This window comes from Mustela putorius, unplaced genomic scaffold (genome assembly GCF_011764305.1).
Source record: "Mustela putorius furo isolate JIRA1106 unplaced genomic scaffold, ASM1176430v1.1 tig00000242_pilon_pilon_pilon, whole genome shotgun sequence".
Classification (NCBI taxonomy): Eukaryota; Metazoa; Chordata; class Mammalia; order Carnivora; family Mustelidae; genus Mustela; species Mustela putorius.
In genome coordinates, this window is record NW_025421325.1 from 10,479,578 (window position 1) to 10,505,951 (window position 26,374).

Genomic DNA, 26,374 nt, shown 5'->3' on the forward strand with positions numbered 1-26,374 from the left:
GAAAAAAAATCCTATCATTTAAGGATTTAAAAATTCCTTTTTGCAGAATTACCATGCACATGTCTGAGTATATATAAATCAGTATATATAGATCTCATATAATAGTATGTGGGAATTGTCCCAAAAGAAAGATGATCCAGTTGGCTCTAAAAACTTGACTGGTACAACGCCACGATTAATAGAAAACAGTCTCTTCTGGTATCTACTCCATTTGAGAATGCTCTCTAGTTTCTAGGAAATGGGAACGTATGAAGCGCCAGTTTTAGCACGCATTCATATAGTGGTTCTATTGTTAACAGTATACAGCTGCTCAATGTGTTTTCATGACACTCATAATTACCATTCTTTGAAATCATGAAAAAAAAAAAGCCAAAAATGCTTCTCTGTAGTAAAACATCTTTGGTATTATGATGCATTTTAAAAGATCAAAAGAATTATAAGAGAGATTTCTTTGGCCATGAATCCCTTCCTACGTTAAGTTTACATTAGCACAGTTTGTTTACGTTTATCTCCACCAGTTGCTTCTTTGTAACTGTTGGGTCAAGAAACACCTAATATAAAAAAGGAACATTTGAATTATGATAGTAACCACAGCCATATTCTATCAGATGTCTCTCTCTAGGTAGGAAAATAGGGGTTTTCAGTAAGAAAGGAAGCGGATAAGAAATAGATTGATAATACAAGACAGAAAAGCAATGCAAAAGATTAGAAGTGGACTCATAGTGCCAAGATACCTAAATGGTACCATAGCAATTTCCCTACCAAGTGCAGCTCACCCCAATACAGTAGGACACGAAGACTGTTTTATTCCAGTATAAATTAGGAACATCAGTTGTTTTGCTCTCAAGGTGACTCTTCTTTCGGCAATTAGTCAGAAAGAATAATTCTACTGCATAATTTTTCACCAAAAGCATGAAGTGAGGCCAAACAACTGACATGCACATTTTCATCTACTTGTTTTCCTCATTAATCAGCTGATATTATTAAATAGGAAGCCTGTTTTCAAATATGGTCTTGAAACCAAAAGAAAAACATGTTCCTGGTTTTAAAAGTGTGGGTAAACAAGAATCTCTATTCCATGCCATCCAGCATGTCTCCGTTTGATTTTAACTGGAGATTTAAATGATGTGTTTGGTCTTATTGAGTACATCTATTAATTTTTCCCATAAAATACATACAACATAAACATTTTCCATCTGAGCCATTTTTAAGTGTACAGTTCAGTGGCATTAATCACATTCACACTGCTGTGCAACCTTCCCCACCGTCAATCTCCCAGACTTCATCGTCCCAGACAGAAACTTTGAACCCCTCAAACAAGAACTCCACAGTCTCCCCTCCCCCGAACACCTGATAACCTCTAATCCATGGCTTTGCCTATTCTAGGTAATTCAACCAAGTAGAGTCATATGATATGTATCCTTTTGTGTCTGGCTTATTTACTGAAGCATAAGGTTTTCAAGGCTCATTCTTACTGTACCATGTATCAGAATTTCATTTTATGGCAGAATGATATTCCAATGTATGTACCTAGGATCGATGATCATCGTTTGCAGATTCTGTATTTGTGAATTGACCTTCTGGCTACATTTATTTGTAACCCCAGAGTGAACACACACAGCACTTCCATAGTCCTTCGCAGATGTGCCCAGAGCAGCAATAAAATTGCGACACCCAGTGTGTACATTTCAGCCGAGAGACTCTCTCTGCCTTTTTGTTTCGGCTCTCATACTGTGAACAAGTGGCCTTTTCATGGTCTATTTAGTACCACGCTTTTTGCATTTTTGTGCTTTTTGTTGGTGATTTCACTGTTTAAAGTGACCTCTAAGCAGAAGGCTGAAGTGCTATCTGGTGTTCCTAAAGCAGGAAGTCTGACATTCCTTAGGGGAAGAAAATACAGGTCTTAGATAAGTGTCTTTCAGGCATGAGTTATAGTGTTGTTGGCTGTAAGTTCAATGCTAATGAATCAGGTATATATCTATTAATAAGTTGCCCTTAAGCAGAAATACACACAGAACAGAATTATGTATATAGATCAGGTGATGAAAGTGATCAGTGGATCTCGAGAACCCAACCCTGTGTTTCCTTAGGAGGAAGAGTTCAGTATTCACGGATTCAGTGTTTGCTGCAACTTTATAAAATATAACTACCTTATTTATCTTTACCAAGTAAAGAGCTTTGACCACATTTTGTTTATTCATTCATCTGTCAATAGACACTTGGGTTATTTCCACCTCTGGCTATTGTAAATAACGTTGCTATAAACATTCGTATGCTAATATCTGTTTGAGTCCCAGCTTCCATTTCTTTTTGGTGTATATCTAGGAGTAGAATCTCTGAAGCATACTGTAATTCTGCATTCAACTTTTGAGGAACCACCATACTCTTTTCCACAGCACTTGTGCTATTATTGTACATTCCCACCAGCAATGCAACAGTAGTTACAAGAGTTCAGTTTCACCACATCCTTGCTAACACTTATTTTCTGTTTAGGGCTTTTTCTTTTTTTCTTTTTTGTGTAAGATTGATTGATTGATTGATTGATTGATTTGACAGGGAGGGAGGGAGAGAAATAGGGGAGGGCCAGAGGGAAAGGGGGAGAGAGACTCTTAAGCAGACTGCCCGCTAAGCGCAGAGCCAAACATAGGGCTCCACGCCAGCACCCTGAGATCTTGAACTGAGCCAAAATCAAGAGTCAGATGCTTAACAAAATGAGCCACCCAGGAGGCCCTAGGTTTTTTGTTTTCAATAGCTATTCTAGTAGGTATAAAATGTTTGGGGATGGGTTTGTATTTCTTTTTTTTTCTTTTCCTTTTTTTTTTTTTTGAAATATATTTGATATATAATACTATGAATTTAAGGTGTACACGTTGATTTTCAATATTTATATATTGTAATATGATTGCCATTGTATCTGGTACTTAGCACTCTGTCAAGTCCCATGATTGTCATTTCTTTCTTCTGGTAAGAGTAATTAAGATCTAGTCCATTAGCAAGGTTGACGATTATAATAAAATATTTCATACATTCCCTATACTGTGTATAAAGTCTGCCGAACTTGTCTACTCGTTGCTAGTTTGTACCTTTAAAACCACACCTCTCCCTCCCACTCCTTTCACCCTGTAGTAACCACTGTTGTAATCTGTTTTTACCAGTTAGCCTTTTTGAGATTCCACATGTAAGTGGTATCATACAGCATCTGTCTTTCTCTGATTTATCTCTTAGGAGCTGTGAAGTCCTTTCTCATTGTGGTTTTGATTTGCATTTCCCTAATGACTAATGATGTTGGGCCTCCATTCACGAGCTTATTGGCCATTTGTAGACCTTCTTCAGAGACATGTCTGTTCAAGTCCTTTGATCATTTTTAATTGGATGGTTTGTCTTTTTGTTCTGGGGTTGTAGGAGTTCTTTATATACCCTGGATATTAAACCCTTATCAGAGATGTGTTTTGGATACTTTCCCCATCTGTGTGCTGTATTTTCACTCTTGATAGTATTCCTTGAGGCATTTAAAATTAGAGTTTTTGATTTTAATGAAGTGCAGTTTATTTTTTTCTTTTGGTGCCTATGCTTTCAGTGTACTCTATTAGTTCTTAATTATATGCACATACCCGAGTATATACATTCTCGGAACAGTACTAAAGTGTTAGAATCCTTTTTAACAAATGAGATTTAGGAGAAAGCAGCTTATATTTGAAGCCTAAATTAACGTGATTGAAAGGTTTGGGAAATAAATAGGAAACCAAAGATAGAAAAGGCCATATACACTTTGTGTACATTTTCCTATTGTAAAAAATACTAATTCAGATAAAGCAGAAGCACAATAATGGCTTTATAATGTTATAAATAGTTATATGTTATGATACTATATAATTATTAGAATGAAAGTTCTATCTTGTTTTTAAACCTTTGACCTTAACCTCACCCTAGAGTTCTGTAGGTTTCTCTCAACTAGAAAGAATAGGGCAGAGCTTGTTTTTCAAAGTTGAGAAAGAGGAGAACCTACTTCCAGAAAACATCTGGAAATGATATAAAGCCTTTTTATCAATCACACCAACAAAAAAAGAGCTTGATCAGTGGCTCTGTTATCGGATTCTATCATAGACCCTGTATCTGTTAGGGAAACTACTAAGTTAGAGAGGATGGCCTGCAGCTAGGGTCTGCTTGCACACGCAGGCTTCGTCCTGCATTTATTGAAGGAATATTTGATAACTGTTGCCAGCGTTCTGAACAGTACCTTCAGAATAGGGGGAAAATGTATAGACAGTTCCCGGCTCATGGAACATACGGTCCAATCGGTCCAATCAGGGAGACAGATCTTGATCCGAGGATCCGAAAATCATGATTGTAAGTATTGAAAGGGCAAGCACTTTGGGGGCAGTTAATGGGAGGTATTGCTCTAGTTGGGAAAGCTTCCTCGGTATTGCGTAAACTAGGGTCACCCAGGTGGAGGGAGTACCGGAGGAGGGGTGCTGATGGAGGCTGACGGCCCAGCATGTGCAGACCCAGCAGCAGGAAGGAACTCCATGCAGAGCTGTGTAGTGATGGGACATGGAGAGAAATGCCAAGATGTTGAAAGGCAAAATCTGTGGGAATTGCTGGTGGTCAGCTGCAGGTAGAGAATGGAGGGGAGGAGAAGTGGTGTCTAGGAAGACTTCCAGGCCTCTGCCTTAAGTGCCAGGTAGGATACGGTGTCACTGCCTGGGAGAAGGGAGCAAGGCTAGAGGACCAGAGTTTCGGAAAGGAAGAGGAAGGGATAGTGTGAGGCCAGTCTTAAACGTAAAATTGAATTGCCTTTCAAATACTAGTCAAGGAAAGATAGTAAATAAGCAGTTATTATCCACACCTGAAGCTTAGAGAGAGGTCCCAGCTGAAGATACAAATTCTGAGCTTACTTTAGAAGTGGTAAAGGACACGAGATAGGAGAGATCCCAAGGAAAGAGGGGGTTTCCTGAAAGAAAGTATGGCTACCAACATTAAAAGCCATGTGAGCCCAGCGGGTGGTGAACCAGAAAGCGGGAAGGACACCTCCCGCTTGCCTGCCAGCACCTTTCACATTCTTGTCTGCTCAACATGTCCCTGGTCTTTCCCTCAGCCAGTACCCTTCCAAGAGTGCAAGGAAGTAACGTACGCTGTTCGGTGGCAGGTAGATCCGCTCTTGTGGGATCCTCCCTTGCGGGATCCTACCTTGCTGTCCCGCCAACCTCCATAGGCTCAGGCCACCTCTCACTTGCACCCGCAGTTCTTGGGTGTCTGTATCCCTACTTTGTTTCCCTGGTACCTCTCTGCTGAAATCACGAGCTCTGTCGTAATCAGTTTTTAATTTCCAGCACCTGGCATGGTGTCCAAGGCAAAGGAATAACTCTAAATATTTGCCGAATGAATGAATTATTGACCAAATGAAGCAAACAATCGATTAGGCTAGAAGACGCTTTCTAAGTTATCATTGCTCATTATGAGGATGACGTTTATGATAAAGAAGTGTGATAGGGGATGCAGTTTTCACACCACAAGCTTTGCTATATTTAAAACCACGACCAAAATTTCAATAGCTGATTCTTTGTGTTTGCCTTCTCCTGTAAAACAGATCTGAAAGTTCCCAAAGATCTTATCCTTATACCGTGTACTGGCTTTATTGGAGTTGGAGGAAAGGTGGGGAGCAGGGAATAATTAAGGAAGACATTCTTTCCCATCTTTTTTTATTAAACATTGGGGTGAAGATATGAGTTAATACTTTAAATTAGCATAGAACTTTTCTTATTATAAATGTGAAACTTTTCAAATATGTATTAAATGATTAATTATTCAATTGTACCTTGAAACAGCTTATCATATATTGCTACAGATCGCTGCAAGTATTCAAATTTCTTATCAATTCAGTACACATATTAAAACTGCCATTTAAGCCTGTAATGAAATTTCTTCCAATTTTTTTTTTTAAGTTTCTGAAAGGCAGGTTCAGTGTTACTACTCTCTTTTAAGTCTTGACCAATATTTTAGAATCAAAAGTATATTTAAAATCATGTTTCTATTGTACCAAGTGGTAGCCCAACAAAAAATGGTTCTTGAATGATCTTGCACTGCCTTTGTGGTTCCTAAACCTTAGAGTTTAAATCTTGGTGCCACTTTCTGAGCCCCTGTGAGTGAGTGCTCTCAGTGTGTCTGCCCTGGACCTGGACTCCTCAACCTCAGCTTCTTAGTGATGGAAGGTGAACACCCCCCCCCCCCCCCCCGTCCCGGCCATTGACTGTGTGATGGCAGCACCAGGAGGGAAGTATAGACTCAGTTAGCAGTCATTTCCTGTTTCATGGAGTGCTGTCTGTTCTTATTGTCGCCCCAGTAGGGGATCATTGTGCTGCCATGGTCCAGCTGTCCTTAATGAGAGGCCCTCCCCAGGCCACAGTGCCCTTACGGACCCTCTTCACTTAAGGTCCTAAAGCCCTGAGAGGCCTGGCTCATACTTGGGCTGTGTATACCAAGGCCGTGTCACTGTTGTGCCAGCTGGGATCAGGCTGTCCCCACGAAGGCCAGGAGTGGATGGAGTTAGGACATGACAGGCCTCCCCCAGCCCTCCTAAGGCAGCATGGTTGGTACTGCATGGTTGGTACTCTCACTCCAGCAGGGTGAGAGCCAGTGATGGTGCGGGACAGGAGTTCTGATGGGGGGAGCCACGGAAGTAGGATGAGCCTGGGTCAACTTCCCCTTCCCTGGCTTCATTTACTTTTCTTCTCTGTCCCCAATGGCTCTTCCCCTCTTCTCTTCCCTCTCTGTGGCTTCCAGACAGGATTTCTTACTTCCCCTGTGCACACTGGGACACTGTTCTGTGTAGTTTCCAGTGTCTGACCTCCAACCCTTCCCACCACCTTCCCTTCTCCTCCTTCTGCTCCCCCTCCTTCCTCCCTCTCCATCTCTTTCTGTCTCTCTCTGTGTCTTACACACACACACACACACACCCCCCCTACTCATACCTCCTGTCTTCTGATATTTCTTCTGTTTTTTTTCTCTGCGTCAGTATGAAGAGATAAACTGAAAGAACAGAAAAAAGTCCCCCTTCTGTGCCTTATCTTTCCATTGGACCCTATGGAAACCGAGTCCTGTTCTACCAGCGAGAAGGCCACAGTCTGCAGCGAATGGTGTGGCCATTTGTGAGTCGGACAGGAGCCACAGCTCCCTCTTTAGAGGGTGCTTATGCTGCCCCTCTCCCCATGGCTCCCACTGCTGCCTGCTGCCTGCACCTGCCCTTTTCCCTCATGCCCAGCCCCTGTAGACTTTGGAGATCGACACTCATGAATGAAGAAAAACAATGTCACAAATTAGAAAACGGTCAACCCTTGCCTGCAAGTGGCAGAAACATTGCAGAATGGCATTTTTTCTGTTGCACAAAGGTAGGGTGTGGGAAGACCTCTTGCTATCTGAAGGCAGAGGGAACTGTAAGCAAAGCTACAATGAAACCTGAGGAGATTTTCTAAGCTACAAAAGAGAAATAAGCATTCAGTCACATAGGGAAGCAGAGGAAAGGTAGGTGCAGAACTCCAAAGGAGAGGTATTTCTTCTCTTCTTTTTTCTCCCATTCTTTGAAAACAGTATTTCTCCCCTTTAATCAGCTAGCGTAGTGATGAGTAGAGTCAGAGCAAAAAGTTACTTCTAGACATTTCCCGCAAAAGGTTTGAGAGGAGGGAAGGTCTTAAATAAATGGGTAACTTGGCTGTGGGTGCTGCTTCTGGTTTCCTGCTCACATTAAGGGGAGTTCTTGAAATGAGCGCGCAGGGGTCAGGCACTGCCCTACCTGAGGAAGGCAAGAACACTGAAGAGAGGAGTATTAAGACGAGGACTGCCGGTAAACCTTCTAACTCATTCCTGGACCTGTCTCCTTCTTCGCCAAACCCCGCCTTCTCATTTTGGACTGTTCTTCGCAGAAGGCAGTAAGTGATATTTATCCAGTTCATTCACGCAACAAATGTTTCTTGAGCAACTTCAGGAAACCAAGCACGGTTCTAGGCACTGGGAATACAACAGGGAGAAGTCACGGATCACGTACAGCACGTGCTGGCAGTGGGCGGGAGAGCAGAAGTGGAGGCAGCAAGGTAAAGAAGTCTCACCTGCTGTGTCTCCCAGGACCGTAGCTCAGGGAACATACCATCATCCAGGTGTACAACCGCGACAAAGTAGTGTTTGAAATAATAAGGTGCAGTTCGGATTCCCTCAGAAGATTTACCAGCGCCTTTGGTTAGCCATGTTGACCTCCTTATGGTGCTTTGAAGGCTCTAAGCCCATCCCTTTCTCAGACCCTTTCTACCTGCTATTTGTTCTGTGCAGGAGGGTGGTCCTTTCTCCCCTTCTGTCTCAGCTGGAAGTATTCCTTGTTCAGAAGCCTGACCGCCAGATCTAGAGAGACCCATCTGCTCTGTCCCTCCCCATCATACCGCACATTTCTGTTCTTTGTAGTACGTCTCCTGCCACCGTGACGTAGGCTCAGAGAAGGTAGGAACCTGGCCTGTCTGGTTTGTCTTCACAGACCCAGCACCTATAATACTGTCTGTCATTTGTAAGTGCTTGATGAACTAATTAATTTTAAAATGCTGTTTTCAGCATTATTTCCTGCTGCTTCTCTGCATAAACTCTGCACAAGCCAAATTAACCTTTCTCTTCCCTTAGTCCTGTCTTTCCACTGCTGTGCCTTTGCTCCTGACCTTTTCCTTTCCTCGCCCTCGCCTAAACCGAAGGACTCCTCCTCTCTGGTGGCTTCTCTTTTCTTCAAAATCAAGAGGGCCTTTTTGCCCCCAAAACTTTCTTTTCTATATTACTTTTTTCTCTATCAATTATCTGCTGCTTTTTATGTTTTATATACATTTTCAGTCCAGCTGTACTGTAAACTTCTAGAGCGCAGGAAGCATACTTGAAAAAAACTTTCCTTAATGTTTAGCAAAATACTTTGTACATATTGGCACTCAGTGGCTTTTTTGGGGTCTGTTGATGAGTGCTCTTTCTAGTACAAATGTTGGATGCTAGATTCCTGATATGGGTTTACTCTATAATGCTTTTAGGGCATAGCATGTGAACTTAATGAAAAAGATTCATTTTTTTATAGCATTCTTTCAAATTTTCCTTCAGGAACACTGCTATATGTTAATATTTCTTACATGTTGCATCTTGTAGCATACTTGAGAAATTTCCTAAGTAGTTAATGAAGCCAGGTAATTGCCAGTATAGTATGGAATTGAAACAAAAAGGAGACTGTAAAAGGAATGCACTGTTTAAACTCTGTAGAACTCTATAGAGGTTGCACAGAGTAGTTTTTTAGGGGAAGGAGGTTGGGGGGTTGGGTTTCAGGGATTTTTCTGGTTTTGCTCTTGTTTTGTTTTTTATAACCAGTCTTCTATTGAAGAAAGACACTGGCTGTCTTTTTTTTTTTTTTTTTTAAATATTTATTTATTTATTTATTTGAGAGAGAGAGAGGGAGAACCTGAACAGGGTGAGGATCAAAGGGAGAGGGAAAGAGAATCTTCAGGCAGAGTCCACACTGATTGTGGAAACCCACAAAGGGCTCACTCTCATGACTCTGACATAGTGATCTGAGCCAAAATCAAAACCAGATGCTTTACCAGCTGAAACCCCCAGATGCCCCAAAATTGCACCAAGTAGTAATGATGCAAGAAAAATGTCCAAGCTTTATTCTGAATAAATAGAGGGAACTATTTTTTATTTTGATTAAAAGTCAAAACAAGTTTAAGGTCACATGTTATCTGTAAAAGGCTTAGCGTGGCTAATATTATCGTGTTGCTTTGTATTTCAGTTAACATGCCCCAAAATTTTGGTCTCTTGAGCTAAAAATACTCTTCCTTTCAATACAAAATAAAATCACTGTGATGAATTTCTTTTTTGTAAATAATCGATAAACAGAAAAATTAATTTCGATGCAGTGATTACATTGTAAGATTGGGGCAGGTGCTGAGGAATGCGTAAGTTAGTTACAAAACTGAGGAGAGTAGTGCTAGGCTTCCTCCCTTGACACAGGTCATCACAGACACATAGATGCTGTCTTTGATCATCCTCCTCCAGAGTGAAGGAGGAGAACACACTTGAATGTGTCTTGATATATAAACTATTCAGTGAACTTTCATCTCTAGACACTTATAGAACCAAAACCACACGATTATCCATTTTTACTGTGTCATACATGAGAGATGATTTGAGTCTCAATCCCTCACTTCCACCCATGAAACCTAAGCAAAATAGTTGATTTGTGTATCTGGAAGGCTCTGAAGAGATTAATTTTTGAGCAGGGGTTGGGGGCGTTGGTTCTGGCATTGATACTTTTCTGAAAGAAATAAGTAGAGAAGGGAAGGGGGGGGGAAAGGGGCCATATTTGGTGACCTTCCCTACTTATTAAAGCTCATCTGTGGATGCCTGGGTAGCTCAGTTGGTTAATTCTCCAGCTCTTGGGTCATGATCTCAGGGTTCTGGGATTCAGCCTCGTGTTGGGCTCTGCAGTCTTCTTAAGATTCTCAGTTTACCTCTCCCTCTGCTTTGCCCTTCCTGCCCCCCACACTTGCACATGCACTCTCATTCTCTCTCAAAATAAATCTTCTAAAAAAAAAAAAAAAAAAAAAAAAAAAGCTCTTCTGTTTCTCTGCAGTAGGAATACTGCTCCAGTCAGGGTCCATATTTACAGATGTGGCATCCTTTGTCTAATGGCCCCTCAACTGTGCTCCTGCACTTTAAGATATCCACTGCCTCAGTAGAATCAAGGGAACTAGGAGTTTATAAACTCCTAATTTCTTTTTTGCGGCAGGTATGATATCACTCTGTCTTAGTCACCTTGGACTGCGATAACAAAATACCACAGGCTGGGTGGCTTGGACAGCAGACATTCATTCCTCACAGTTCTAGAGGCTGAAAATCGGACGTCAGGGTACCTTTATGGTTGTGTTCCAGGAGGGCCCTCTTCCTGACTTATAGGCAGCTGCCTTCTCACTGTGTCCTCATATGGGGAAGACAGAAAGCTCTGGTGTCTCTGCTGCTGCTTCTTTTGTAAATCCCATCATGGAGGCTGTGCTCATGTTAACCTATTTACTCCCCAAAGTCTCACCTCCCATTGTTACCACCTTGGGGGTTAGGGTTTCTACATATGAATTTGGGGGGACACAAACATTCAGTCTATATCATCTTCACTTACATGGATAATAGGGTACAATCAAGTGCTTTGGAGGGGGAATTTGATGGATGATGAGCTGGTGCTTTTAGAGCTTTTGTTTGTATTATTCATATTTATTTACCCATATAAGAAATTAAAACAAAATTTTAGAATATGGTCTTATCATTCACTTTAAAATAACAAGTACATATTATATAAATAACATAAGCAGCATAGAATAAATATTTTATGAAAAGTACCTTTTTTAACAAAAGTATTAATGTCACTCTTTTTGCTTTTTTGTAAATCCTTTCAGTCTGACTTCAATGAAGACTGTTGTATTCCCTTGTCTGCTTCTCATATTTAGTCTGTGGTGATAGGTTGTTTTGGCTGAAGTATATGAAAAAAAATCTCCTGTTTCACCAGGTAGTTAGTTGGAAAAAGGAGTACCTTGTAGACCTCTGGAAAGGGTCTTGGGGATATCCCAGAGTCCCCAGACCACACTTTGAGAAGCACTAGACTAGGCGATCGATAAAACCCAACCCAGACTTGTTATTCTGCTTTGCTTTGGGGAAGCCTCACTTGTGGTCTGGATCTCTGTTTTCTCATTCAGGAAGGACTTAATCTCTTCTCAAGGTATCTGAGATTTGGCACCTGAGTAGAACGTGGTCCTCATGCTTAAAGGGCTCTCGGTCTAATAGCAGAACATTTACAGAGACTACTATGTGCCATTTTCCCTACTTGATGCTTTTATGTGTGCTGTCTTGTTTATAGACAGTCACGTCTTCAGGCAGATACTATTATCACTGCTTTATAAATAATTCAGCTGCCTCAGGCAGAGAGAAGTTCAGTAGGGTTATCCAAGATCGCATAGCTGCTGAGAGGTCGCTCTCAGTATCTCCGTGGAAGTCCATGCTGTTCTTGTTATGCCCTATGTCTCCATGCCTCTATAAAGTAATGGAAATGGAAGGGTCTTAGGGTCTCTTCCAACCTCTTATAGCTTATGATTCTGCTTTTCCAACAAGATAACTTATAGCTGTGAGGTCTTGTGACTAAAATGAGGCCAATTAAAAGGGAGGAGGACAGTATTATAAGTGAATATCCTAATTGCTTCCCCTCATGTGAAATGTATGTCTTCCTATTGTTCAGCTAAAAAAAAAAATTATGAAAAACAGTTGCGTTTCACTGGTCATTAATAAATGATGAGAATATTTACAGTATGCAAAGCAGCATGGTGGCTGTTGCAAGGATTCTGTCGGGTGGTTGGCGAATTAAGACCAAGACACAAGAGTGGTGGCCCAACAGGATGGAGTCCACATGACAAGTGTGACAAATAAGTTTTATTTGAGATGGGGGCTCCAGGAGTTTAAAGAGAAGGTGATTCCCTTGGGCTGAAAATAGCAAAGAAAGCTGCCTGGCAGAATTATCTGGCTTTAAAACTTGTTTTAGCCTCTAAAGGAGGGTTAGAATTTGGATGGGTACAGTGAACACGATACTCTATGGTCCAGGCATGAGGAATTGTACCTGCGCGGCACAGGGGACGAGTGTCTGAATTTCAGTGTTGAAGCTATCGAACTGTGCCTGGGGCATGAAGAACTGTGGGCTCACACTTCAGAATGGAAGGGGGGTGTTTCTTTCCCACTCCCCTTTTCTTCTCACTAGTTCTGCTTTCCCTAACTTCCTTCCTGCCAGAACTGACATTTATTTTTTCTTTCTTGTCTCAGCCCTCCCCTTCGGCTTGACTCTTTTTCTGGTTTCCTCTTTTCCTCTTTTTCTCCTCTGTCCTCTTCCCCCTGTGACTTGACAGCCCTCCACTATCTCTCATTTATCAAATAAAAATGTTACATCCCATTGTCAGCTTAGCTTTTATATTGAGACCTAATTGACATGTAGCATTGTATTAGTTGCAGGTATACAGTATGATGATCGCATATTTGCACATATGGCAAACTGATTGCCACAGTAAGTCTAGGTAACATCTATCACCATAGTTACTAACGTTTTTTCTCCTGATGAGTTTTAAGATCTGCTTTCTGAGCAACTTTCAAATAGGTGATACAGTGTTAACCATCCGCCATGCTGTACGCTATTGTCTTAGTTTTGAAATTAGGTGTGATAAGGCTCTCCTGCACCTTTGCAGGGGAAGAAAAACAGTAAACACAAAAAGTTGCGTTTTGGCTTCAGTATGACCCCTTGTGCTCTTTTCTTTGGAGTCCTAACCCGAAGTGGGAGACTTTTTCACTCAAGGTCCACCAGTCGTGGTCTTCAAATCATTGAAATTCTATTCCAGAAACTACTCAGAAGAGTGATTTTGCTTTTCTAATTTTTATTATATTTTATATCTTTCCTGACTGCTATTCTTTATACTTGTTGCAGAAGAACACTGCTGTCAATTGGCTGCCGAACCACCCCCCCCCATTCTTTGTGCCCAGCAGTACACTGAGGGAGGGGCTCGACTCACACTCTTTCACCAGGGTGCGGGACCCAGTGCCCAGCTGGGGACTGGGATCCTGCCTGTTCAAGAGATCACAGCAAGCTAACACTTTTTTTTTTTTTTTTTTTTTACATTTTATTTTGTTTTATTTTGTTTGAGAGAGAGAGACAGAGAGTGCCAGCTAGGGGGAGGAGCAGAGAGGAGAGACAAGCCAGCTCCACACTGAGCCAGACAGATGCTGGGCTCAATCCTAAGAGTCCTCGATCCTGACCTGAGCCAAAATCCAAAGTCAGATACTTAACCAGCTGAGCCATCCAGGCGCTCGGGGGCTAACGCTTTTGAAGCATTGGCCTTCAATGTGTGTTTCTTCTAGTGGATGAAAACAGAAACCCAAAGAATCATTTGTTTGTCCTTAAAGACTGCATGGCCATTCTATTCTGATTAGAGAACATTCAGAAGGTCACAGAATTTCCAAGTAGAGGAGGTTAGGTACATCGGCTGTCCTCCTGAGCTGTATTGACTAGGTATTTTCTACATGTGGATAAAGAAGATGTGGAGCAGTTAGGCTACGCTTTGAATAACCATGGCATTCATGCCACCTCATGTGCATGTGTAGTATGTGTCTGACCAGTGATGTTTTACGGGAAACAGATGTCACTGCTGGTGTAGTGACCTGGTACTATCATACTTACTTCACCCAGTCATGAATGATGCAGTTGTTCATCGTGTCCTGAACAAAATCTGCTTTGTGACAGATGTTCAGAATAATAAGAAAGGACAACGTGGCTCATCTCTAATAGATTAATTGAGTTGAATATCATCTTTTTTTTATTATTATTTAGGCTGATGACTTATCAGCTTTTAGAAGGATTCACACAAACAAAATAAACTACCTTTCATACAAAGTGATGGCACCTGAGAATGTTTTCTAGGACCCAGGTCGATTAGTGAATGGAGTAGTGTCTGTGATAACAGTCTCTAGAGGTTTAGCTATTTTCTTCTTCCAAAGGAAGGTACTGCGGATAGAAGAAGGAGTCTGTGATCCTGGAACGGGAGCACAGCTGCTCGCTACCTTCCACATCTCCACCCCAACCCGTGCACACACTGGGAAAGTCACCTCTGCAAGTGTGAGCCACGCTCCGCTCTTGCCTCAGAAGCATAACCGCATACCTGGGCTTTATCAGAGTAAATGTCCATCCTTATAACCTGTGCCAGGTCTGTTGCTAGAGGAATGTGCCTTTTGCTTCACGAAGAATACGTGATATTCCATAAGTTGCAATTTAATACAAATCTTTTTTTGTACTAGGAAAAGTGATTTGCTGTCACCCTTTATGCCCACGAGAGTCTAGCCATACTCCCGAATTCAGCAATTAACTTTGTTCTCATTCTTGAATTTCACTAGTTATCAGGTGGGAATCTTACTGTTTTACAGCTCCTTTTTTACAAGTGAGGAAACTGTGGTCGTTTATTGAAATTAAGCAGTGTCTTTAAGTATATACCCAAAATGTCCATGTTTGAAGCGATAATAAGTCACAAAGATTTTCTGTCTTTTATTGAAATGTCTGTGTTCTGCATACCATTATATCTGCAGAAAGTTAGTATTAGAGTCTATATCCTACAAAAATGAGGCTTGGATAATTTTTTAAAAAATTCTTTCACCAGAGAATATTGGGTTTTTGTATCCTTTCTGTGTGGAGAGAAATTCAGGTGTTAAGTCTTAACATGGTTTGGATTTTATGAAGTGCTCAAGGTTGTAAGCTTGCTGTTGGATATTTCCACCTTAATATAGCAGTTAAGAGGAAATTTTCACAGTGGGTTATGACTTTGTGTTTTCTTTGCTCTACCAGAAACATGTGTCCTTGTATCCAAAAGAAATACTAACTATGTAAGTATATAAAAATCTAAGGTACCAAAGACTTTTTTTTATACAAAACACTATATATAAAATATATGGTTAGAAGAATTTTGTTGATGATTTCTAGGACTGTCAGTGGTAAATTATGGTTGCCATGTAACCAAGCCCCTTCTAAATTTTTAGATTGTCAAATACTATTTTGATCAGCGTAACATCTACTACCATCAGTGGCAACTGTGATGCTTAGATTCAAGGGCACTTCCACAAAAACACATCCCTTTTGGGACATCAGTTAAGGTGGCAAAACACTGAATTATCTTTTAACTCATACTAGAGTTGACCATGTAAGATTATTAGAGAATCAGTGGACGTCAGGGAAACCACTGGGATCCCACTCACTGGTACAATAAGACAACCACAAAAAACATGGCCCATCAATTCCTAGACCAAAGTGGCTGAGTTCTGGCCTGGCTGTAAATAAATGACACAGGTGCTCTAACACATACCAGAACTGCAGCGAGCGTGAGGGGACTTCTACAGATAGATCTTGTTTGTCAGTGAGGGGGAAATCTGGTAAGATTATGGAAAAAAAAATGTATACCATAAACTGGAATGATATGAATTTTGAAATTGAGGTCATTTTTATTCTAATTAGGGTTTGAAAAAAAACCTGTTTCTGCATGTTATTTTTTTTAGAAAAATAACACGCCTAAGACAAGGACCATCTGTTACACTGACCACTTAACAAGATGTCACATTGATTCAGACACGATGGTGTCGTTTGCAGCATCAGATGTAAGGTCTGGCCTCTCAGATCGGCTGTGATTGTGCGTGTACCGTAGCTCAAGTTATTTTACTCTGTTGTAAGATTGACACGGCTGCTGTATGCATTCCAACAATGTGATACCCGCATTCATTCCTAGGAGAAATTTACAGAAGTATTAGCTTGTTAGCAAACAGGTTTTTGAAGAGCCTTCCTGAGATTCCAGGGACTTCAAGGAGTCCAGCCCTGAATGAGCTTTGCTGTGTTTTGTTTATATATATAAATAATATATACATAGCTTATATATTTATATATAAAATACATATATGTATATATTTATATAAAATACATATATTTTTTAAGATTTTAAGTCATCTCTACACCCAGCATGGGGCTCGAACTCACAACCCTGAAATCAAGAATTACACACTCCACCAACTGAGCCATCCAGGTGCCCCAATATATGTACATTTTAAAAGCGTCTCAAGGTCTGTGAAATCCATTAGATTTATCTAATCTCAGGGGCTACCAGATATTTATTTAGTGCTGGTGTCATTTGGGACCTGTGCACATAACAAAAATCAATCAGAGATGATTATCCAGGTGGAGGACAGGGACCTTCAGAGCGATGGGAGTTGGTGATTGTTTAATCGTGGGCTAATGAGAAATGTTTCGGAAATTTACTTTTGTAGTTCCTCACTAAATAAAGTGATGCTTTCCTTTCCTAAAAAAACGGTACAGCTAAGTGCATTGGTGACCAAGAAATGTACAGCTACGCCTGGGTGGCTCAGTTGGTTGGACGACTGCCTTGGGCAGGTCATGATCCTGGATATTGCTCCCGCAAAGGACTCCCTTCAGTTAAGAAATGTCACTGTCTCTCTCCTTTAAATAAAATCTTAAAAAAAAAAAATATGCTGTCCTTTCATATGCTCCCATAGGTGGAAGAGCTGGGAACTTTTTTTGCTTTGGCATTTATAAAATCAGCCAATGTGAAAGGATTATGTTTATTAAATGTGAATTCTTAGAAAGAGAAAAGAGTGATAAAAGTAGTTCTATTTTCCCTTCTCCCTAAGGGTACCAAAATTACAGCAGACAGGCCTTTTAGAAAGTGTTTCTGTGACTGACTTTGTTGAAATTATGGTTTATTAAAAGGATTTTTACCCTTCCTTCTTTTAAAAAGCATTTAGCACAGCCTGCAGTAAAAGCACATACAGTGAAAGTCCATCAAGACACAAAAAGGCCAAAAGCAAGTAGTAAAAACAGTGAAGAAAAGAGATATTTTATATATTATAAAAGAAGAATGAATGAATGAAAAGCCTGAACTCTAAGAGAAGTTACTTAATTAAACACAAACCCTAGTCTCTTGATCTCTATCAGAGTATAGCAAATAGTCTCATGGGTTGCAGAGATTCTTTCATGTTTCTAGTTAAATTTTTTTTCAGTTGTGATAAAATACCCTTAAGGTAAAATGTACCAACTTGACCATTTCTAATTAGGCAGCTCAGTAATCCTATGTGCATTCACAGTGTTATGTAAAGAAGTGCTTTTTCCTCCCTTCCCCCAGTCCCTGGGAGTGGCCATTCCACTTCCTGTCTCTAGAAGTTTGACTGCTCCAGGTACCTCATTTAAATGGAATCTTATAGTATTTGACTTTTTGTAACTGGCTCATTTACTTAACAGAATATCATTTTGTGCGTTCGTATTGGCTCGTGTGTCAGAATATCCTTTCTAAGGCTAAATAATATTCCAGCAAATGTATATGCCACATTTTGTTTATCCATTCACCCATTGAAGGACACTTGGGTTGCTTCCACATTTTGGATATTGTGAGTAATGCTGCTATGAATATGTACGTACAGATGTCTCTCTGAGACCCTGCTTTAAATTTTTGCAGAGTCTCTTTTAAGAAGTTGGTTTGCATCCTCCCGTAGAAGCCAGAGCACGAGGACCCACAGTAGGTGTTCAGGTTAATACTTAGAGCTCCTGAGTCCTGCAGATACCCATAGTTTGGAATGGTTTGTCATTTGGGCTTATCAGATATTTACTTCCAACAGAACAGAACATAAATATGATTCCAGGATTTCCTTTAATTTGGGTCAGTAATTTCCAAATCAGCTGCTTCCAAATGAGCCTCCAGGTAACCGAATGACTAAGCTTCTCAAATACATTTTGAGTAGTGTCTTGGTAAGCCAGTACTTGAATACCAAAACAGAAGTGTTCGTTCTGACAGCCATTGACCCATAGTTCAGAAGACTAGCCTCATAAAGTTGGGCAATGACTTTACTGGTAATGTAATAATGGCAAGATGGCATGGGCCCTATAGATCCAAAAGTCGTTCAGTTCTTTAGTTAAATTAAGAGCCAGAAATTAGCATACAGATCATTTAAATTGTGAACTTCGTGGGGCATCTGGGTGGCTCAGTCAGGTAAGCTTCCAGTTCTTGATTTTGGCTCAGGTCATGATCTCGGGCTTTTGAGATGGAGCCCCACATTCACGGGGGGGTCTGCTTGAGATTCTCTCTCTCCTTCTGCCTCTTCCCCTCCCTCTGCTCGCTTGCTCTCTCTGTCCCCTCCAAATAAGTAAATAAATACAAAAAATAAATTGGGAACATCCTTCCTACTCTGATTATAATAGGGCTTTTTCTCATTCCCACTGTTACCATGAAAATGAACTCCATTTTCAACCCCAAGTTCTCTCAAAGGCCAGGAAAAATATATTTTCCAACTCTTCAATTATTCACTTTTGTTCCAAGTTAATCAGGTTTGGAGATGTTAGATTATTTTAATATTTTAAAACTATTTCCAAATGACCCTGTGATTGTTGTTTAGTGTAATGGGTGTTCTCAGAGAGAACCAGATGAAGTTATATCTATGAATAAAATTGGTTTCTTAGTTTGAGAAAATGATAGGTTTTCAAAACTATTGAAATATTTCTTTTTTCTTTTTCTTCTTTTTCTTTTTTTTTTTTCAAAGTGTTTTTAAAAAATATTTTAGGGCTATCATTCTTGTAGATTTTATCCCAAGGCCTTTGGAATCAGAACTGGGTCTCTGTGCCCATTTTGGTTGTTTTTATTTATTTATCCAAAAATAGAGTTCATTCTTTTCCTGCAAATGAGATGTTTAGAAATGCGTAACATGTGCCCCCTGTTCAGAAGGCTGTCAGTTATTCAGGTCTAATGTTCACTTGAATACAGGGCTATTTCCTACTTTAGTAATCTTCCACTGCCTCCATATTAGTTCAGCATTCAGGGATAACTTCTGCACTTTTATATTTTAGAAGCATTATACAGATTTCACCTTTTTCGCAAAGTCGTTCATGTATTTTTACATTATTCTACTGAAGATGAGGTAAGATTATAAAATGAATAAAAGCATATAGCAAAGAGTATTTCTGTGAAGTAATATTGCAAAATTAATACCAGTGTCATGCCAAAAAGGTTGTCCTTGTTTCAACTTCTATGGATGTACATTTCCGTGCATTTAATCTAATTGTGCAAAAACGATGTGATGTAAAATGTGTTTTTAAGATGGCCTATTTTCCTGAGATTTCAAGCTATATTGAGTACCCAGTGCTCTTCATTTAGAGAACTCAATTTCATGCAGTGGAAACAGCAGTGGAGTTTGAAAACACAAAATCTTACCACGTAATGGGGAGCAAAGAATAAACAAATAAGTGAATGTAATAACAAAACATATGAGGTACCAAACATCTCTTCATAGTTGGAAAGAGATCCTCTGGAGAAAAAGCAAAAACAGCGCTGAGCTGTTGGCAAGCAAAGAGAGAGAAGACGACCTGAGGTACGAAGTGGAGAACATGGGGTAGCTTCTGGCTGCTTCATGTACCTTCATTTCCCTATCATGAACATGAGGATAGTTCTTCACAGGGCACTGTGAGAATTAGCAAGACTGAATTTAACATTGATGGATGGTAGGCACCCCATAAGTGATAGCTGTGAAGACCATGGAGGTTACTCAAGGAATAAGGCCTCAAGAAAGAGGTAAAGAGTTGCTGTTCATACTGAAGGGGCAAAAGCAAGCTTCCTTCAGGGCGTGTGGTAACCATGCTCTCATCTAATCCAAGTAGCATCTGAGGTCTCTCTTCAAGTCACCTTAATCAGTGTGTGGATGTTTTGTCAACACATCTGAGAACAGAAACACTTTGACACGGAGGTGCTGAGCCCTCACATTCTACTCCTGGCAAGTTCCTTCCACCTCCCTGAAAACCTACACTCTCTGTGTTTTCTCCTGCTTTACCCTACAAAGAGAAATAATGGTAACAATATAATATTGTTTGCCTGTAAAGTCATTTCGAGAATTTGATTATCCCTTGCTTTGTTTTAACTGAAATGATCACTGGTCTCTCAAGAAGAATTTTATTTTCTTTATTATACAAAAAAAAAAAGCTAATAGTACTTTATAATCTAAGAATTGGCATATAATTGGTTTCTACATTTCTGCAAGGTTGGAATTATTATTATTATCCCAGTTTGACATGCAATGAGTCTGGGTCTCAGAAGTGATGTGATCACAGAATGACAAAGCCAGCACCCTGAAGGGCCAATGGGCAGCACATCTGCAGACCCTGCTGGGCTAAAGTCAAGGGTGCCTGTGCTCTCTCCAGCACCAGGCCTAAGGAATCAAATGCACAGGAGTCCACTCTTTCATTTGCCAAGCATCAAATGCATGTTTTGCTGTATTCCATGGATATCCTGATTTGTTACTCACTCCATCCCATTTTACAACCAAAATCTCTCCTTTTTTGGAGAAAGTTTTGAAGAACTTCATAAAAGCCCTATTTTATTAGACATTTGACCTTTGTGTAAATTTTCAGTATTCTCTTGTTCTAATCATCATCATCATATGCAAATCATTTTGTTGTCTTCACTTTTTTCTTCTCTCTCATTCATTCATGAAATATTTATTGAGCAAAGATTGACACATGATACTTGGCTATCATATTCTACTTGACTTTCAGAAAGGTGAGCCAGACATGGATCCTGCCTTTAAGAAGCTTGTAGTTAGCAATCAGGATGGTGAAACTGAACTGAGCCTTTTTTTCCCTCTAAACACATAGAAATTCTGCAGTTAAAAAAGAAAGTCTTAAATATATAGGCAAGCTTTAAAAGGTGGGTGTGGGGGGGAACAGGTGCAAGAAGAGGGAATTCACAGCCAGAGTGGTGTAACTTGGAGCTAAAGCTTTAGTTGGCCCACAGACTGTGGATGTAGATAAATGCCTTAGGGGTGCATATAAGAACACAAACAGGAATGGGAATCAAGAACATAGACTCTAGCAAGGCTGGGGCCAGAAATGGAGCCTCTTGCATAAAGCCATGGCTCTGCAGCGATTTCACTGTCTCCTAACAAGGACAGCACAACTCAACATGCCAGCCAGCCCAGGGACATGGCAGGGAAGCTGAAAGAAATAAGAAACACAAGCCTGTATCACATCAAATGCGGAATCTAAATTTAAACTATACAAGTCTTGCAAAAAGCATTTAAGCTAAGAAATTAGCATAAAAACTGGTCCAGAACAAGTGGAGTGCTTCTACCTCTAACAGTTGTAAATGCTGAGACTTCCTGTAGAGTCCCTTCCATCCTCAGTGCCCGTGAGGGCCCCGGGATTCACCCAAGCCAAAACAGTGTGTGGTAGGTATGCATATGAGCAGCCCCAAAAGTTGAACAAACAAAAGCAAACTCTGAAAGAAACTATGAGATACAATGTTGAAAGTATTAAGAGGTATAACAGATAAAGACATAGTTTAGAGAAAGAAGATATAATAGCCAGAAAATAAAAAGTGCCTTATGGAAAATAACAGAGATGTCTGAGAAGGAACTAAATAGAATATTTCTAGGCACCGAGACATGAAACATATTGTCACTAAAATACTGTAGACATTAAACATATTAGACACAAAAATATGTAGTTAAAAGACAGATCTGAGAAAATCACCTAGACTGCAAAAGGAGGATTGATGTGGAGGACACAGAAGATCCAATGCACTGCTAATAGGAGTTCAAAAAGGAAAAGTAGCAGGAATGGGACAGGGGTGATACTTGAAGAAACAATGTCTAGGGACATTTCAGAACTGAAGAAATACTTACACCTTCCAATAAAATAGGGCTATCGAGTCCCAAGCAAGAGAAATACTACTCGGCACTCAGGCTCTTCGGAATGAAACTGCAGAAATCAAATAAACAGGAAATTTGGGATAAGCTACCAAAAAAGAAAATGCAGATTACCTGTAAAAGAATGACAACTAGACTAACAAATTTCCACAAAAGCAGGTCTTAGGGCCCAACTACCGTGGAGTACTAGCTTCAAAGTATGGAGGGCCATTACCTGTCAAGCTGGAAGTCTACAATTTTGTGAAGAATGAAGGTAAAATAAAGAGATTTTGAGACAAATCAAGATGGAAAGACTTAAACTTTCAATGGCTGACCACTATTTAAAGAATTATGAAAAAAAAATTCTTTAACATGTAAAAATACAAAACAACCCTGAAGTATGAGCTAAGGTATAAGAAACCGTGGTAATCAAAGAAACCCATCATTAATGAGACAGATGAGGGCATGTGGGTCTGAGGAGGACTGATTTCAGGAGAGATGTGAAAACAGGTGTAATCTAAATTCTAAAGACCTGTAACAAGGAGAACTGGAAGCAGTCGACCGAAGACAGTTGACTTTGTTTGCTTGTTGCTCATGGAAAAGCTGTTGATTAACTTTTGACTCTTAAGTATACAAATTCACAACTTTTGATAAGTATTTAAAGGGTAAAAATAAAAGCGTACATTCTAAATCCAGTACTGTGGCAAAGAGGGGGATTTTTCAAAAGCTGGATCAACCCAGCCAAAGGCAGTAAAGTGGAAAAAGAGAAGGAAAAGAGGAGAGAAAGTTAAAATGCTAGGAGAAAAAATCCAAAACCATCAGTAATCATGGTAAAGGAGAACAGATTAAACTGAGTTGTTAAAATACAGAGACTCAGACTTTTTAAATCCAGTTTTTTGCTGCTTATGTAAGAGACATGTGAAATACAATTATTTGGGACATTTGAAAATAAGGGATTAAAAAAAGGGTAACAGGCAAATTCTAAAGAGAGAGCAGAAGAAAGTTGAAGGAAGGAAGAGAAAAAAGAAGAAACAAAATTATTATTAGACAAAATTTTTAAGGCAAAAAAATACTAGGATTAAAGATGGTGTAACTTAGTGATAGAGGAGGAAAAGCTTACAATAAAATAGGTAAAGATACAAAGAGACAAATCACCAAAGAAGAAACCCAAATGGTCAGAAAACATTTGAAAAATGTTCCGCCTACTGGTGTTAATGGAAATGCAAATAAAAGCACCAATGGGGCTATCCTTTCAACACCTGTCAGCTGGCAACAAATTTGGTGGGGGCGTGGAATAAAAGGAAATTCTTATCTCTTACTGGTTGGAGTGAAAGCAGCAGATGTGCACTGATGTGTGACTCAGCAATTCTGCTTTCATTCTGTATCCTAGATTAATGCCCTAGGATGTTCCTTGGGCATCATTCATAATAGCGATAAAGAGGAAACAGTCCAAGTGACCATCAGTAATGGAATGGATAAGTAAATTGTGATATATTTAAACAATTGAAACTTGCATCAGTGGAAATGAATTAATTTATGGTTACCTGTATTAAAGTGGATACATCTCAGAATTATAACATTGAATAAAAAATAAGTTGCAGAAGGATATGCATGTTGAATTACAAATTTACATAAAACAAAACAGGTAGTGTATGCTGTTTTTATAGACACATACATGTGGCAGTAAAATATATACCTCCGAGAGGAAATGGTAGTCCTCCAAAGTGGGCAGTCCCCTTCTTGAATGAAGATGAATGGGAAGCAGGAGGAAGAGAGAGCAAGGTGTAACTCTGCCATGTTTAATTTTTAAAGATCTGAAATAAATATGACAAAAATATTAGCATTTATTTACATTGTTAGTTCTAGATGGCAGATGTAGAGGCTCCCGCTATTATTCTGTGTGTGTGTGTGTTTAAAACATTTACATAATTAAAAATATCTTCCAGATGATGGGAGACAAAAGACATACAATAATAATGCAGAGAAAATGTTCTGTGTTCCATTATGGGTTCTATACAGGTGGCTTTCAGAGTTGAGGTGAAAGGGATTTCTGCCAATGAGGGGAACCCAGGAATGCGTCCTGGGAGACATCCTGCAGGGTTGCTGTCCTGCAGACTTCCGCCTGCTGTCCATCACCCATAGAAATAGATCAGCTATCAGGACCTCTTTCTGTTTCTTTGGCCTTTATCAAGTCCATTCCCTTTTTCACTAAGAGTCTCTTTTTCATTTATTAGATTCTAGTCATCATAAAGCAATAGTTATGAGGACCTCCCAAAAGATTTACTACTTTGAGAAGGAAAATCTTAAAAAATAACTGATTCTTTGTTTACTTCTCATGAAAAGAGACAATGATGACTTCTGTTGTTATATACCGTAGATTTTTATGGAAGCATTTTGGGCCTGGGTGGCTCAGTCAATGGAGTGTCTGAGTCTTGGTTTTGGCTCAGGTCATGATTTCATGGGTAATGGGATCAAGCTCTGCGTCAGGCTCTGCACCCAGTGGGGAGTCTGCTTGAGGATTCTTTCCCTCTGCCCTTCTCCTTACTAGCATGCATGCTCCTCTGTGTACCCTCCTCCCACATCAAAAAAAAAAAAAAAAAAAAAAAAAGCAAGTGGGATTCCTGGGTGGCTCAGTCAGTTAAGTGTCTGCCTGCAGCTCAGGTCATGATCCTGGAGTCCCGTCGGGCTTCCTGCTCAGCAGGGAGTCTGCTTCTCCCTCTGCTCCTCCCTGGTTTGTGCTTGCTCTCTCTCTCACTCACTCACTCTCTCAGATAAATAAGTAAGATCTTTTAAAAAGAGAGAAAGGAAGGAAGGAAAGAAAGAAGACTTTTAGACTTGGTGGAGGGACAGGATTGATTGGTTGGTTGTCCAAGTAGAAACATGCATACATTATCCCAAACTCCTGACACTGGGAATGTTGGAGTTCAGAGCCAATAGCCAAGAAAGAATTCTTGAGACAGCTTTGGTACAAAAAGGTGCTTTTATTAAAGCATGAAAACGGGACGCCTGGGTGGTTCAGTTGTTAAGATCTACCTTCAGATCCCAGAGTCCTGGGAGTGCAGAAAAACCTGCACTGGGGTCATAAGGAGTGGCCGATTATATACTTCCAAGTTGGAAGGGGTTTAGGGATAGTGTAAATTTCTAAGGAATTTTGGAAGCAAGGTTTCCAGGACCTTGAACTGGCTAACTATTAGGAAAAGGTCACTTATTACTGTCTATTATAACCTTAGTCATGAGACTCTTTAGATGTATATCAGTGGGGCATATGCTTGGAGGAGGATTACCAACCTATATTTTGGAGTGGGTAGTGATAAAGGAAGTTTCCAAAGGAATTTTTATATATTAAAGTAGACTTACTGGATCCTGGGTGGGGGGCAGGATAATGTTAAGCTAAGATTACCTTTTTCCCTTAGCAAAGTATTAACATCAAGGCAGCTGAGTTCCTAGAGGAAAGTCACTCTCCCTCTTTTAAGAACTTGTCAATGGGCTATAAGTAGTATGGAAATTTAATTTTTCTTTTGCCTTTGTTTCCCACATTGCTTTTTCTCTTTATCAGAAAGATTCTGTTCAGGATTCTCACATTTCAAAATTTTGTTCAATTTCCTTTTCAAGTGTACTGCTACAAACAGTTTACAGTCATGTTTTATGACTTCTGTAAGGGAGGTCCGCATGGAAATAAGACTGGTCATCACTGTCCCGTGTTCACAGCATCTAGTAGTTTGTCAAAAACAGTAAAGTGCCTGCTCTCTCTAGCTGAAAAGGAACAGAAGCCTGTAGGCTTCACCCCACATCACAGTGGCCCTCTGCTCTCTGGATGATCTCACTATATAACACAACAAGACCAGTCATTACTCTTGACATGAAATAATGGCACGCTTTGAAAAAGTTTGGTGTTCATGCTTCTGGCACATTGTTACAGGGCACTAGGAAATGGGGTGGCAGAGTTGGTCTAGAAGCAATTTAGCCATCAGTGGGAAAAGCATCTAACTTGTCTTTGGATATGTATCTGCTCCATGTTGAAGACAGAGGAGAAACTGACTCAGATCTCTGACTAAGCTGCCTTGGGCCACCAGTTTGGGCTTGA

The 26,374-nt window shown here is 40.1% G+C and overlaps 1 protein-coding gene across 1 annotated transcript in view; it reads left to right on the forward strand.

Annotated features, from left to right (window-relative positions):
* The window catches only part of NR3C2 (nuclear receptor subfamily 3 group C member 2), a 340,694-nt gene that overhangs the window by 272,496 nt on the left and 41,824 nt on the right, over window positions 1–26,374 (forward strand). The window lies entirely within an intron of this gene.